The sequence below is a fragment of the Solanum dulcamara genome, chromosome 5 (genome assembly GCF_947179165.1).
Source record: "Solanum dulcamara chromosome 5, daSolDulc1.2, whole genome shotgun sequence".
Taxonomy (NCBI): domain Eukaryota; kingdom Viridiplantae; phylum Streptophyta; class Magnoliopsida; order Solanales; family Solanaceae; genus Solanum; species Solanum dulcamara.
The window spans coordinates 32,530,657-32,544,939 of NC_077241.1; the positions used below are offsets into that span (position 1 = coordinate 32,530,657).

The window sequence follows — 14,283 nt, forward strand, 5'->3', positions numbered from 1 at the left end:
TTTCCTAGAAATAAAAGGAGAAAGAGATACAAGGTTGTAGTATGTCTTGCCCATAATAAGGATGAGATTTGACTAAACTACGAGTATGACTGACCTCGAGAAATGAGTTAATTACTGAAGTGATGGCAATAAAAACTAAGAGGTCGATACTGGTATGGTAAAACGAAGGTGGAAAAGACTTATGATTCTAAGAAGATGATTTAGAGATGACGCTTAGATCTGGATAGAACGACATATTAAGGCACCAACTGAGTTGATACACCAGGATAAATGGTGACGAGCTAATTACTGATTGGGATAAATGGAATGTGGCTTTAAATATACTACTACATTAAGGATATTACTCGAGTACCAGTGTTCAGACTAGAGTTGGTACTGTATATTGAGGATTTTAAGTACCTCATGATTGTATTAAGGTTTCGTACATGGGTAACCTAAAGTATAGGTGATGTAAAAGAAGATATGGAAATAGTGCAGTATAATAAATAGGTTGGAAAGGACTCATATGCATTTGGAAAGTTAGAAATAAATAGACAATGACATGGATACACCCTAAAGGAGGGAAGTGGACAAAAGAAGTACAAGCGTAAAAGAAAATCAAATGACCCTATCATATGTAAGTGGGAACGCTTAAACTTCAAACGAGATCCCATAAGGGATGGATGTGATCATACCAGCACTAACACACTGGATCCCATCAGAACAACGAAGTTAAGCATGCTTGGGCTAGAGTAGTACTAGGATGGGTGACCCCCTGAGAAGAGAAAGAGGAAATGAAACACAAGTATCCATACCTATTCCCTACGTCTACAAGTAATCCTAACCTTTGGAACTCTGATATTGATTGCTCGATGAAAGTATATATTATGGCAATGGGATAGAGGACCTCTCCATATAGTCGGTATGAGATTCAGAGGAAGGTTTTAGTTCACATTCGAGGATGAATATGTTAAAGGGGGGAAGGATATTACACCCCATACTTTGGTACCTTGGAACGCTTCTTAAGCCTCTTAAGTTTTTGGGAAGGCTCTTAAGTTTCTTAGAAGTCGTTATGTGAGTCGGATAATCTACCACGCTATCAAATAACCCGAAGGAAAGAAAATTGAGATACCCCATAATAAAGAAGATTGGAAATAGGGTTATAAGAATCTGGAAGGAGTTGGAGGCTAAGTAATGAGTCGTAGGACCCAATCTACTTGCGTAAGCTACCAACTTGGACGTCTTACATACTTAAGCTACTGGAGTACATGTTGATCTTTCGTAGCAAGGATTTCATAGGCTCTTAAAGTAAGGCAAGATTACTAACCCATGGAAGAGATGGAAGGAGGCATAGCACCTACTCAGAAGCAAGAAGGTGATGCACCTACTTGGACTAAGTAGGTGACACACCTACTTAAGGTTTGTCCCATACTGCCATGTAGCAGCAAAGGAGTGGGTGAATGATTGAGGTGGTGCCCTAGGGGGATGCCATGTGTAACCCTTAGGGTATTCCATGTGTCACCTCCTAAGGAGGTTTATATATGTATGTTATGCTGAAGAATATCTCATTTTCAGCTTCCTTAGCAAAAAAAAGAGAGAAAATCATGAGAGAGGAAGAGGGCAGCCACGGCTTGGAGGAAAACAAGGTAAGCCCTTCGATTCTATTTCATGAATTAATTATTTAAGGTATCCTATGGTGATATAGCGGTGTTTAATAACGTTAAATTTCACTTTGGGGAAGCAAAGAAGAGATACATACAGTCCGCTAATTTTCAGTATGTTAAGAGAACTTCCGAGATAAGTTTTAGCAAGTTTTAGCAAGGTATGGCTTGGTTCTATTCTACCACGTTTTGGTAAGGGTTTGGTAATGTTATGATGGTGTTAATAAGGTAAATTTAAGATTTATATCAGCACCAAGTGGACAACAAACAGCCACGACGTTTCAGCCGCGCTAGAAGAACTTCTGAGGCAAGTTTTGGCAAGCTTTGGCCAATTTCGGGTAAGATAAGGGTTTTCATTTCAATTTGGAGTTTATGGAGTGGTTATGGAGTTTATTACACTTCTTATATGTGGCTGGAAGTATAAAAATTTCACAAGGATGCTTGACGTTAGAAACAAACTAAACTAAGGTCGTTATAGTTAAATCAAAGTCGAGTAGTGTGTTGTGGTTGTTGTGCTGCAATTACAGGTGGTTTGATTATGTGTTGCAGGGATTGAAAGTTTTCAAAAAGGGGTGTATATTCTTCTAGTTTCAGCCACATGTCCCTCCATTTCGTAGGGTTAAAGATTTTACGAAATAGAGATTAAACACCCTATTTTGGTATTGTAATTTTGAACGAGTTGTTTGGAGTTTGTATCTTGTAATGTTGAAGTGAATTACTTATATATGTGATGCATGTTTTTATTGTTGGATGGATGTGGTAATTAGGGATGTAATTGGAAGTTCGGATAAGGCATGTTATAGGGGAGGTGCTGCCCAATTTCTGTTAACTCCTTAACTAACTAAGGAACTAGTAATGAACTACTCTAAGGAAATGGATAAGGGATTGGTTCCTATAGGTAAGTGGTGGTAGAATTACAAGCTGGGAAGTCGAATTTCACTAACCTTAGAATTACTTTCATGTTAAATAGGTTCAAGAGACGACAAGGCAAACGTGTTAAGAGTAATCCGTAAGAGGTATGTAAAGCTAACGTTTCCTCCTTTTGGCATATTTTTGGCATAAGTATGTACAGTTTACTCTTTCTCTTGGCATGTTTTGACATAAGTATGTAAATCTTACTCTTTCTCTTGGCATGTTTTGACATAAGTATGAAAAGCTAACCTTTCTTTTGGCATGGTTTTTATGAAACAAATATATGACTTTTTTTTATGGTTCCAAGGAAGTTCCTATTCCTAGAGCCACTAGGATGGCCAATTTCTTGGTTTCCAAAGGACATTTTATTGCGCTTTGATATGAATATATAATTCCAAAAGTTCCATTTTGATGTAATCCATAGTGACTTTCAAAAGGTACTTAATATGACTCTTGTCTTGATTTTGAACAATAGCTTATTTTAATTATTCCATTGTGCCCCATAATATATCTGGAAATATGGAAACGATTTCAGAAAGACTATTTTGACATAGACCATCGTGACATCTGAAAGACATGCACTATGATTATCGCTCAATTTCTCTTATATGACTTGGCATTGGAGTTACGCTATCGAGTCTTTGGAAATGTTTTGTATTTTATATTGCATATAGTTTCTCACTACTCCACTCGTGGATACTCAATGCTTTCTTCACCGAGCCTGAGTCTGGTTTTGTTTTTGTGCGTACTTCTCTACATTGGTCACTGTGCCCCGACGTGAGGGGGCAGGTATGACCTGTACATGGGTTTTGTGGAGTTATGATGTGCCATGTACATAGATGATATGATATGATGTGATATGACCATCTGATATAATATGATCTGTTATGGAGATATTCCCTACTCTGGAGTTATGATGTGCTGTGGCGCTAGGGACAGGGCAGCTACCATGATTTATTCACTGAATCCCATAATGGGGCCGGATATGGCATATGTTCTCTGCATACATTATTTGTGGTTATGAAAAGGATTTTGGTATTCTTGATATTTTGCTCATTTTTGCACATTCTATTCTTGTAATGATTTTACTTATTACAGTCTGTGCTTTACATATTTAGTACATTTTCCGTACTGTCCTTCCTTTCTTCAGGGGGCTGCATTATATGCCCGCAGGTACAGATTCTCGGTTTGCTGATCCGCTCGCCTAGGACATCCACCTTGTTGGTTGGCAGTGCTCTTTTGTCCAGAGCCCTATTTTGGCACTAACCTTTCTGTTGTATATTTATTCATAATGGTTAAAGGTACAATGGGGCCCTGTCCCATCATATGATTATGTTATCATTTTGTAGAGGTGTGTATACTTGTGTTGTGGGTTCTGTACATGTGTTTTGGGCTTGTGTTCAGTGACAGCCTTAACGGCCTTCGTGTGCCACATCTATTTTCATATGCTCTCTAGCGATCTATTTTGATTTCCTCATTTGTTTATTCTGCTAACATACTCAGTGGGTCTAAGGGTATGTATGGGTGCCCAAATTGGGCACCAGTCATGACCTATGGAGTTGGTTCGTGACATAGACACTCTCCCTTGTGATTCTTTCCACACTTCTTGCATGCGGGGATAACTTGGCCATTTGGAACTCCTCCTCGAGGCTTAGGTTTAGGCACACTATCTTTGTCAAACCATTGAGTAGGAGCATTTGAAGAACCTTGATTGGAGTACCTTTGGTGAAATTGAGAACGCCCACCATTTTCAGACCTAACATGAGAGGAATCCCCACCATCGGTCCTTACCTTGTTGGAATCTCTAGTTTTCTCCCTTAGCTTCTCATCCTCTATTTGCTCCGCATGGGTCATGATTCTAGAGATATCCATTTTCCTAATCAACATAGCCGTCTTGCACTCCTTAGACACCAAATCTGATACACCCGAAACAAACTTGCTCATACGAGCTCTTGGGTTGGTAACCATAATTGGAGTATACTTTGACAATTGGGTGAACTTGAGGGAATAATCCATCACACTTATAATCCCTTGCTTGAGGTTAATGAACTCTTTTATCTTGGCCTCCCTCAACTCCAATGGGAAAAAAGACTCAAGAAATACTCCTTTGAATTCATCCCAAGTAACGGGACCCGCCTTAATAGGCCTCTCACTCCTCCATTTATCAAATGATATTCTAGAAACACCCTTCAATTGATAAGTAGCCAACTCCGCCCTCTCTACCGGGCTAACCCCCATTATCTCCACATTCTAATGAATACTTTCAACAAATTCTTGTGGATCCTCATCCACTTTGGAACACTAAAACTCTAGAGGATTCATCCACATAAAGTCACGAACCTTTGTCATCGCCGTACCCATATTTTGGTTCATGGGAGCTACCATCTCACGATTCACTTGTGCCATCATTTCTTGAGCAAGCACTTAGAAAGCCGCCCAGAACTTGACATTGGTTACTTGATAATTTGAAGGGTCATTCAGAGCTTGTTGCTCCTTTTTAACAACATTCCCTTGGATGGGGTATCTTCATGGAGGCATTTTTCTTAAAATCACAAAGAATAATTATTTGAGGAAAGAGACTTAGAGTACACTCTATTGCACGACATAGATCAGGAAAGAAGTGAGATTTGTTTTCTAAGATGTCTAATAGCCTACCATTCATAAATTTGGTGTGACTCACACCCATGAATAAGACTCTACCTAATGCGGCATGTTTGACTCTCTAGAACACTTCAAAACCTTGTGCTCTGATACTAAGTTTGTCCTGACCCGAAATAAGGTCTAGACGTGACACGACGATTAAAATTCCGAAGGACTCCAACCAATACATCTTACGAATAATAAATTAACACATACAAGGCATAATAAACATAACCTTAAATAGACTAGAAGAAATTATGGAAGTACCATAGTCAAGTAAAGACGACAACATAAGCTAATACACAAGACGTCCAAAAAACCTCTACATAGACAACATGGGTGGGGGCTAAGACATGTACCTATCTCACCCTCAATGTAATATAGAAAATTCCTTAAAGAAAAGGAAAGACACGAACAAAGATAGGTTTAGTATCGGAGAAGAGATCAATACAAAAATCGACTTTTTTCGGGAGAGATGTTGGGAAGGTCATCGGGGAAAGATATTAGGGAAATCATTGACTATGGGGACCGACTCAAGGAGAGGACTTTCAAAGTGACATACCTAACCCTCATAATATGATAGATGCAATCCTTAGCAATCAACTTCTAGGCCTTAAGGCAAGAAATGAACTTACCTTCACTATTGAATCACAATATCCCATTCAAGAATGAACTCATTTGGAAAGTAAAACTTGACTGGATGAGTCCGATAATCAATGAAAACATAAGATGCATGTAACCAATCCATCCCAAGTATAACATCAAAATCTACCATGTCAATTTCTATGAGATCACAAGGGACAACTTTATGCAAGATGGACATGGAACAACCCTTATAAACCATTTTAGCAACAATCGACTCACCAATGGAGGTAGACATCAAATAAGGATCTACTAATAGTTTGGGCAACATATCAAACCTATTAGCTAAGAATAGAGTGACAAATGACAAGTTTTCACCCGGATCTAATAATGCATACACATAAAAAGTAAAGACCTTTAACATACTAGTAACTACCTTTGAAGCTTCCTCATCTTCTTTCCTCCCATGTAAGGCATACAAGTGGTAGGTGCGTTGGCCACATCTTTAATCTTGTCTACGATGAGCATATTGTCCTTGAGGCCTACCACCACCACCACCTCTACAGTACTGAGCATGATGACCCAGTTTACTGCATTTAAAGCATGTATTGTAGCCTGTTAAGCACCCTCCTTTATGGGTCCTCCCACACTTCTTTCAAGTGGGGAAAGCTTGGGAAACAATATTTTCTCTTGAGACCATTAGATTAGTACCCTTGTCCTATTTGAACTTGGGAGGAGAAGTATTGGTGGAACCTTTGTTACACCCCACGCTTTTAAAACTCGGAATATCTCATAAGTTCCTTGGACATTACCATTGAGCCGGATATGCTACGACACTATCAAACGACTCTAAGGAAGGGAGAATATGGTACACCATAGTAGAGAAGGTTGGAGATGGAGTCATAAGAATCCGGAAGGAATTGGAGGCCAAGTAATGAGTCATAGGATCCGATTTACCTACGTAAGTTATTAATATAAAAGTCTTATATACTTGAGCTACTGGAGGACATACCAATCCTGCGTAGCACGGATTACATAGGCTCTTAAAATAAAGTGAGATGACGAACCTACGAGAGGGAGAAAAAACTAGTTTCCGAACTTACGAAAGTGAAGCAAGCAGGTGACAAGCAAGCACCTCAAGGAAGCAGGTGTCAAGCAAGCAGGTGACTCACCTGTCTTCTTCGGGGGTGGACCCCGCTGCCATGTGGCGGTGTGTGATAGGCCGCATGAACCTAGGTGGCGTCCTAGGGGGCTGCCACATGTCACCTTAAGGGGATGCCACGTGGAACCTTCTAAAGAGATATATATATATGTGTTATGTGATGTATAACTTCAGTTCTTATTCCAAAACTCCAGCAGCAAACAAAGGAAACCAAAAACCCTAAACTAGAGAGAAAAAGAGGGCGGCCAAGGGAAAAAAATAGGTAAGTCCCTATTTATCTCTGTATATTCATTATCTAGAGTATACCACGATGATATGGAGGTATTATTAGTATAAAATTATGGCTTGGTGCTGCAAAAATCGGACAGCAAGCAGCCACAGCGTTCAAGTCGCGCAAGAAAAGTTCCGAGGCACAATTTTGGCTAGTTTTGGCCAAATTTAGGTAAGGTAAGGCTTCTTCTTTAAATTTGGACTTTATGGTGTTGTTATAGTGTATATTATACACTGTTTAGGATGCTTGAAGTGTAATAAAGTCATGGAAATATTCGACGTTCGAAATAAACTAAATTGGAGTCGCTATAGTTGAATTGTCGTCAAAATAAAGTATTGTTCTTGTGAGGTGATGATGCAGGGGTGTGGCTTGTTGTTTCAGGGTGTAAATATGTTCTAAATGAGGTGGGGGAGCTGCTGGTTTCAGCCACATGACCCCCCCGCTTTGTACAGTTAAAGGTTTTGCAAAATGGAAACTAGAAACCCTATTTTGATATCGTATTTTTGAGTGAGTCGTTTGGAGTTTATGTTGTATATTGTTGGTCTGAATTGCATAAAAATATGTTGCAGGTTGTTGTTGTTGGTTGGCTGTACTGTTTAGGGATCTAATTGGAAATTTGTATAGGGCACATTATAGGGGATATGCTGCCCAATTTTCGTTATCGCCTTAATTAATTAAAGAACTAGTCGAGGAAACGAACAAGGAAATAGATTCCATAAATACTAAGGTGCAACCTAAGATGCTGGAAAGTCAAGAGTGGTTGATATTTGTATTTCTTCCAGGATGAATAGTTTCAAAGGACGACGAGCCGAACGTGACAAAGAGTGACTCGTATGAGGTATGTTAAGCTTTCTTTTGGCGTGTTTTGGAATAAGTACGTAGAGCTATCTTTCTTTTCTTTTGGAATGTCTTAGATGTAAGTTATGAATGATATGTATGTGATATTTGGGATTCAATCCATTCTCAAAGCCCTGAATATAAGTCAAACCTCTCGTTTACTTTTGATGTTAGAACTCCTGCAATAGCTGAGTCATGCCTTTAAGTCTTCTATGTGATGAAAACTAGTACATGTAAAGCCTACCTCTTTTTTCCTTTGGAATGGCTTAATTTTAAGTGAAATGATATATGATATAGGTTTAGAGTAAATTCCAATTATGAGCTCTGAGTATAACTCGTGACTTGTAGTCACTTCTGACCATTAAAAATCTGAAAGTAGTCAAACTATTTTTCTCGAGCCTGCTATATAGTGAATAGTAAGTGGAGATACAAGCTCCTTTTTCTTGAAGGCTCTGAAACGATCAATGTCTCTGATTGCATAACTGTGTCTCTGATTTCATAAACCATGTTTCTGATTGCATAAGCTATGTGGCATTGTCTTGATGCATGTCTGTGATTCCTGAAGCCCCAATTGATGTAACCCCTAATGACATCTAAAGGGCACATCGGATAACTACCTTCCTGATCTTCAGGTGACGGTTCACTTGAGTGTTTCATTAAGTCTCAGAGGGTGACTTAGTTGCATGTAGTTTCTCATTACTCTCTTCGTGCAAGCTGTAACCATTCTTTCTTCGCGTCCCACGATGGGCCAGATATTATGTTGGGCGCAGCTTTACTACTTCTTTCACCGTGTCCCAGGCCAGATGTGTACAGTTCCATGCATGAGGAGACTATTCCGTACGTGAGGTATGATATATGTTATATGTTATGACGATACGATTATTCACCGAGTCCCAGGCCGGCTGTAATATGATAGTATATGTGGTAAAATAAGGAAGGAACACCGAGTTTCTCCTTAGAGGGCCGGGTACGGTATGTATATTATGATGGTATGCTATAGACGTACACTACTCCATTCATCGAGTCCCTCACTAAAGGGGCCGAATACTTTATGAAGGCATGCATATAAGATTAGAGTGATACATGTGTGACCCCGAGCCCATAGTGAACCGGATGTAATACGATGACATACATGATAAGATTATACCGTGTACGAGGATATGATACTATATACGATGATATGATTAAATGAAATGCATGATAGTACGATGACACGTGAGAATGAGGAAATGATTATGACACTGAGTTCACTAGCGGGCTGGGCATAACATATGATGATGCGTATGATTACATGTCAGAAGGTGCAGGTACAATTATTTGTTAATTGTTATACTTGTCCCCTACAGCCCTACTTCAGTTATGGTCTCTGTTATGTGTTGTTATTCTTTATATACTCAGTACATATATCGTACTGACCCTCCGTACTCCGGAGGGCTGCATTTCATGCTCGTAGGTACAGATGCTTATTTTGGAGATCCGTTAGCTTAGGAGTTCCTCTCAGCCATGTCGGCAGTGCTTCACTGTTCTGGAGCCTAATTTTTGATATTGGTCACTTAATGTATATATTTGTACATTCAGGGGTACGGCGGGGGCCCTGTCCCGCCATATGTTGCCGTCACTATTCTTAAAGGTCTATAGACATATGAATGTGGGATGTTTGTGAGTTCATTTTGATTGTGCCTATATGACATTTTGTGAATATTGTTATGTTACAGCAGCCTTGTCGGCTTGCATGCCCTTATGTGTTATGAGACAAGTGAAAGAGGCCACACGCACACGAAAAACAAGTTTTAACTCATTAGGTTTTTTTTTATTTTGTGAGAGGTATCACCTTGTTCATAGTTCAATATGGCTACAACTGATAGGTAGGTATACGGGGGTCCAGGTCGAACCCTAGTTACGGCCTATGGGATTGGGTCGTGATAGAAGTGGTATCAAAGCAGTTCATCCTCGGAGTGTCTGCAGACCGTGTCTAGTAGAGTCTTGGTTATCGATGTGTTGCGCGCCATATCTATAAACAGGAAGCTACAGGGCATTTAGGATGTTACCTTTCTTTCACATCTGAGATCGTGCTATAGATCCGAGTCATAGGAAAATTCCTTATACTAACCTTGGATCTTAACAGAAGGACGATACCAATAGAAGGAGGTAATTGATGATATGGGACATTACGAAACACGCAGGTAAGTAAAGTAAAGGCACGGAAGATATCCGTTGGGTAAGGTAATGGACTAATATTGAAATGTAAAGTTGAAACCTGAAAGGAAGGCAAACAGGAACTACGACAGATGTAGTTTGAAGTTGGACATATGAGGTAAGTCCAGTATTTTTATAATATTGTTAATATTGAAAGCCCCGTGTGGCTGCGGTGTAAGATGGTATTAAAAGCCCTGTGCGGCTTGATAGGATATGAATATGTATATGTGTGTTGGCCCTGTGAGGTATTGTTGGTATTTTCTGCATGCAGGTTGTGGGATAGTAAGAAGTGTAGAGGAAACTCTGCCAAAATTTTCCCAGGACAAGAAAAGGACATGAAACATAGACTTTTAGTATGCCTTAAAAATTGATATCAAGTACCCCTATTATGTTTAACTAAAGCTGTAAGAGATACACTTCATGTCATCGATGAGGGACACCCTCTTTACTTGGGGATGTTTAAATATGAATTGAACAGTATGATAGGAGTATGCAGGGATAAAGTGGGACCAATAGTAAGGCGCACTTAGTATGCGTTGACTAAGTTAAAATCCTACGTTAAGAACACAGTAAAAGCATGGAGCTCAAGATACAAAAAAAAAAAGAAATGACGCGTGTACACAACGTCGCCCCAAAAATAGTGGAACCCTTAAGGGACAAGGATGGAAAACTTAAGAAATAAATGGCGCAACTTCTATTCATCCCAAGAAACAAGGGATATAGGTTGGGAAAGCCACTACTCCAAGAGAATCTTGGACAATGAATATCGAAATACAAATGTGGCCTAGTTAAAAGGAAATTTAGAACGGCTACAAGGGTATATAAACTTTTATAAGGATAAGTAGAATGTGGCCTTGGGCAAGTTATTTCATGGGTCCCATTACTCAAGTACAGAGTAACAGACGAGATGTCGCACTATGTATGAAAAGATTCTCGTCGTTTCATAATTTAGCCAAGATTTCATATGCGGATAACCAGGTTGTAAAAAAAATACACGAAGATGGGGACCTGATGCAGTACCACGTAGATTGGAGAAAGAGATTGGGCAAAATTGAGACTGGACATAGAGACATAGAGAAAGGTACAGGCAGATGAAAGTACGAGTACCCTCTAAAGGGGGGAAGTTAATGAGAAAATGGCAAAAGTAGGAGGAGGCAATTGATATGGCAATATATTTAAGATGGACTTCTAAACTTCAATAAAATATTTTGCCAAACCAAGTTAGAAAGGTCCGGAAGCCACCAATAATTGGATGGAAACTAGAATGCTACATAAGACAGCGTTAATAAGGTTGTGATGAGACCTTGAACAACATAACACTAGAAGGCGGCAACGTATAAAAACAAAAAGGTGTAACCATGAAAGGATATCGACCAACTCAAGAGATATTACGAAGGATAATGACAGCCTGCTAGACCAAAATGACCAAAAAGGGACGTGGTCATGGTGGAACTAAAGATCTACCCCTATGCCGGTTGCAAGATAACAGAGGGAAGGACAAGGAGAAACATAACGACTCGTGAGACAATGCTGAGGTAAATTTAGAGCTAAGTTGAGTGCCCCGCACATTATGGCAAGGGTTACAATGAAACGCGACATGAAGACTTCCCAGGGAGGTCACCCATACCAGTATTACTCCTTCCCCAGCACGCTTAATTCTGATGGAACTTAATGCGTTAGTTCTGGTATGATCCCACGAGATGAAAGAATCTGAACTAGTGGCAGAGAAACGACACAAGATTATGTTCCTGGAGTACTATACGTTACGTGAGGGGTATTGTAAAAAGGATTTAAGCAAGACAAGAAGGATTAGCTAACTGCTAATTGATGACACACTCAAATGCCACAGCTCTTCAACATAGAACCAGTTAGTGAGAGGAAAACCACAGAATGACTATATGGGCCAGTGGGCGAGGGAATTTCGACACCACTTGGCAGCCAACTCTGAGGGCGAGAAACAGCAAAACCCAAAAGGTAAGGGTACCAGCTGATGTAAGTTACGGATGACAGGAAGTGATACCCAAGGTCAAAAATTCCACTGTATGACCAGGATTACAAGACTCACTTTGCACTTCAACGTCAGATGATGCTGGAGGGAATGTTACTTGTGGATTAACGATATTAGCCCCTGCTCCTTCGATAAAAGTCTACCTACTCATCCGGGAAGGTGTAAAATTGTAGGGTAAAAGAGTGGAAGGACCTTACGGAGTCCCCAGAGCTATATTCCCAAGCAAAGGAGCTCAAGTTATAATTAACTACCGAGAGATGCCAAGATAGGTTAAGCCAAACTATCGAGATGGAATTAGTACTACGGGTGAGGTAAGACATGGTCACGATTGGACCAAAGATCTACCCCAACATAGAATGTAGTGTAAGGGAGAAAAAAGCAAGGTAAGACATAAGAACTAATGAGGTAGCACTGGGATATTTCTTGTACCCTCTCATAATCTTGTAAAGGTAAAGAATGACACAAGATAATGGGTCTAGAGGATTACAAGCGGGGGTAAGGGAAATTGTGAAAGAGTTTAAATGAAACTGGCAGAACTAGACAGTTACTATAGGATGGCGAGTATATACGCCAAAATTCCTTCGGAATTATACCAGATCATGCTAGAAAAAGCACAGAACGACTACAAGAGCCATTATATGAGAAAACTACAGCATCATTCAGTAGCCAACCCTAAGGATGGGAAAAAAGGGGGAACCCAAAAGATAGTGCCAGTTAAGGTTCTAAAAAGAGTCGAGAAGGACTATACGAGGCTAACAGTTCCCAAATTATCAACATCGTTATGAACCTATTTTATACTCTGTAAGAGTTGGGTTTTATATGAGTTATTGCGAGTAGGCTAACGAATCAGCCCATTTGCTTTCAAGCAAGAGCACCTATGCAACTGAAATTAGGTGGAGTTATAGAACATAGAGGTAGTAAGGTTCCGTGAGGTTTCCCCAGCTAATATCTTAGATAGAAGGACTTTAATTATGATTAACATTGGGACATCATTCCAAGAAGAGATCGAGAATATAGGTAGATCTTAGTACCCCAGTTTTTCCCTCGAGCTACTGAACAGACTGAGCATACTATCAAATGTTAGAAGGTATATTGCGGTCCTATATGGTTGGATTTAAGAGTAACTGAGACGACCGTTCACCACTTATTGAGTTTGCCTATGAGAAGGGCTACCGTTCCAGTATCCAGATGACCCCCTACAAGATGTTGTAAGGCAGAGCGTATAAATCCCCCTATTGGGGAAAAGACTAAGCTGGTAGGCCAAACAGGATTAAGCAAACTATTGACTAACAACCCAGAGTTGACAAAAATGATATACAGATAATTGACATTAATATTCAGAGTTTAAATTGATGATTGGATGTTCATAACGGAGTCACCCAAAAAGGGAACTTAACCCAAAATATATTAGACTATATCAAGTTACTAATAAAGTGGGAAATGTGGCCGGTAAATTGAGCTTACCACCTCATTTGGAAACTATACGCCTAGTCCATCAGATAGGAATGCTTTGCAAGGTTACTGACGAGCCACCCAAGGTATATTCCATAGATGAGGTCCAAAATATGGAATCCTATGAGGAAAAACCTATCGCCATCTTGGATCGACAAGCTGACAGATTGTAGACTAAAGACGTGCCTTTCATCAAGATGCGGTGGAAAAACCAAAACCAGGAAGAAAACATGAAACACAAGTATTCGCACCTGTACCCAATGTCTGCAGGTAACCCCAACTCCTAAAACTCGTATATTAAGTGCCTGGGTAGAAGTATGTGTTATGGAAACAACAAAGAATCTCCCTACGATTTGTATAAGGTGCTTAGAGAAATTTTTTCTAACATTCGGGGACGAATGTTCTAAAGGGGGTAAGGATGTTACACCCCATGCTTTTAAAAATCGGAATGTCTTATAAGTTCCTTGGACATTACCATGTGAGCCGGATATGCTACGACACTATCAAACAACTCTAAGGAAGGGAGAATGTGATACCCCATAGTAAAGAAGGTTGGAGATGGAGTCATAAGAATCCGGAAGGA

At 39.8% G+C, this 14,283-nt stretch overlaps 1 pseudogene; it reads left to right on the top strand.

Moving 5' to 3' along the window:
* Window positions 1–660: 660 nt before the first annotated feature.
* On the top strand, window positions 661–782 carry LOC129890989 (5S ribosomal RNA; annotated as a pseudogene).
* The last annotated feature ends 13,501 nt before the right edge of the window (window positions 783–14,283 follow it).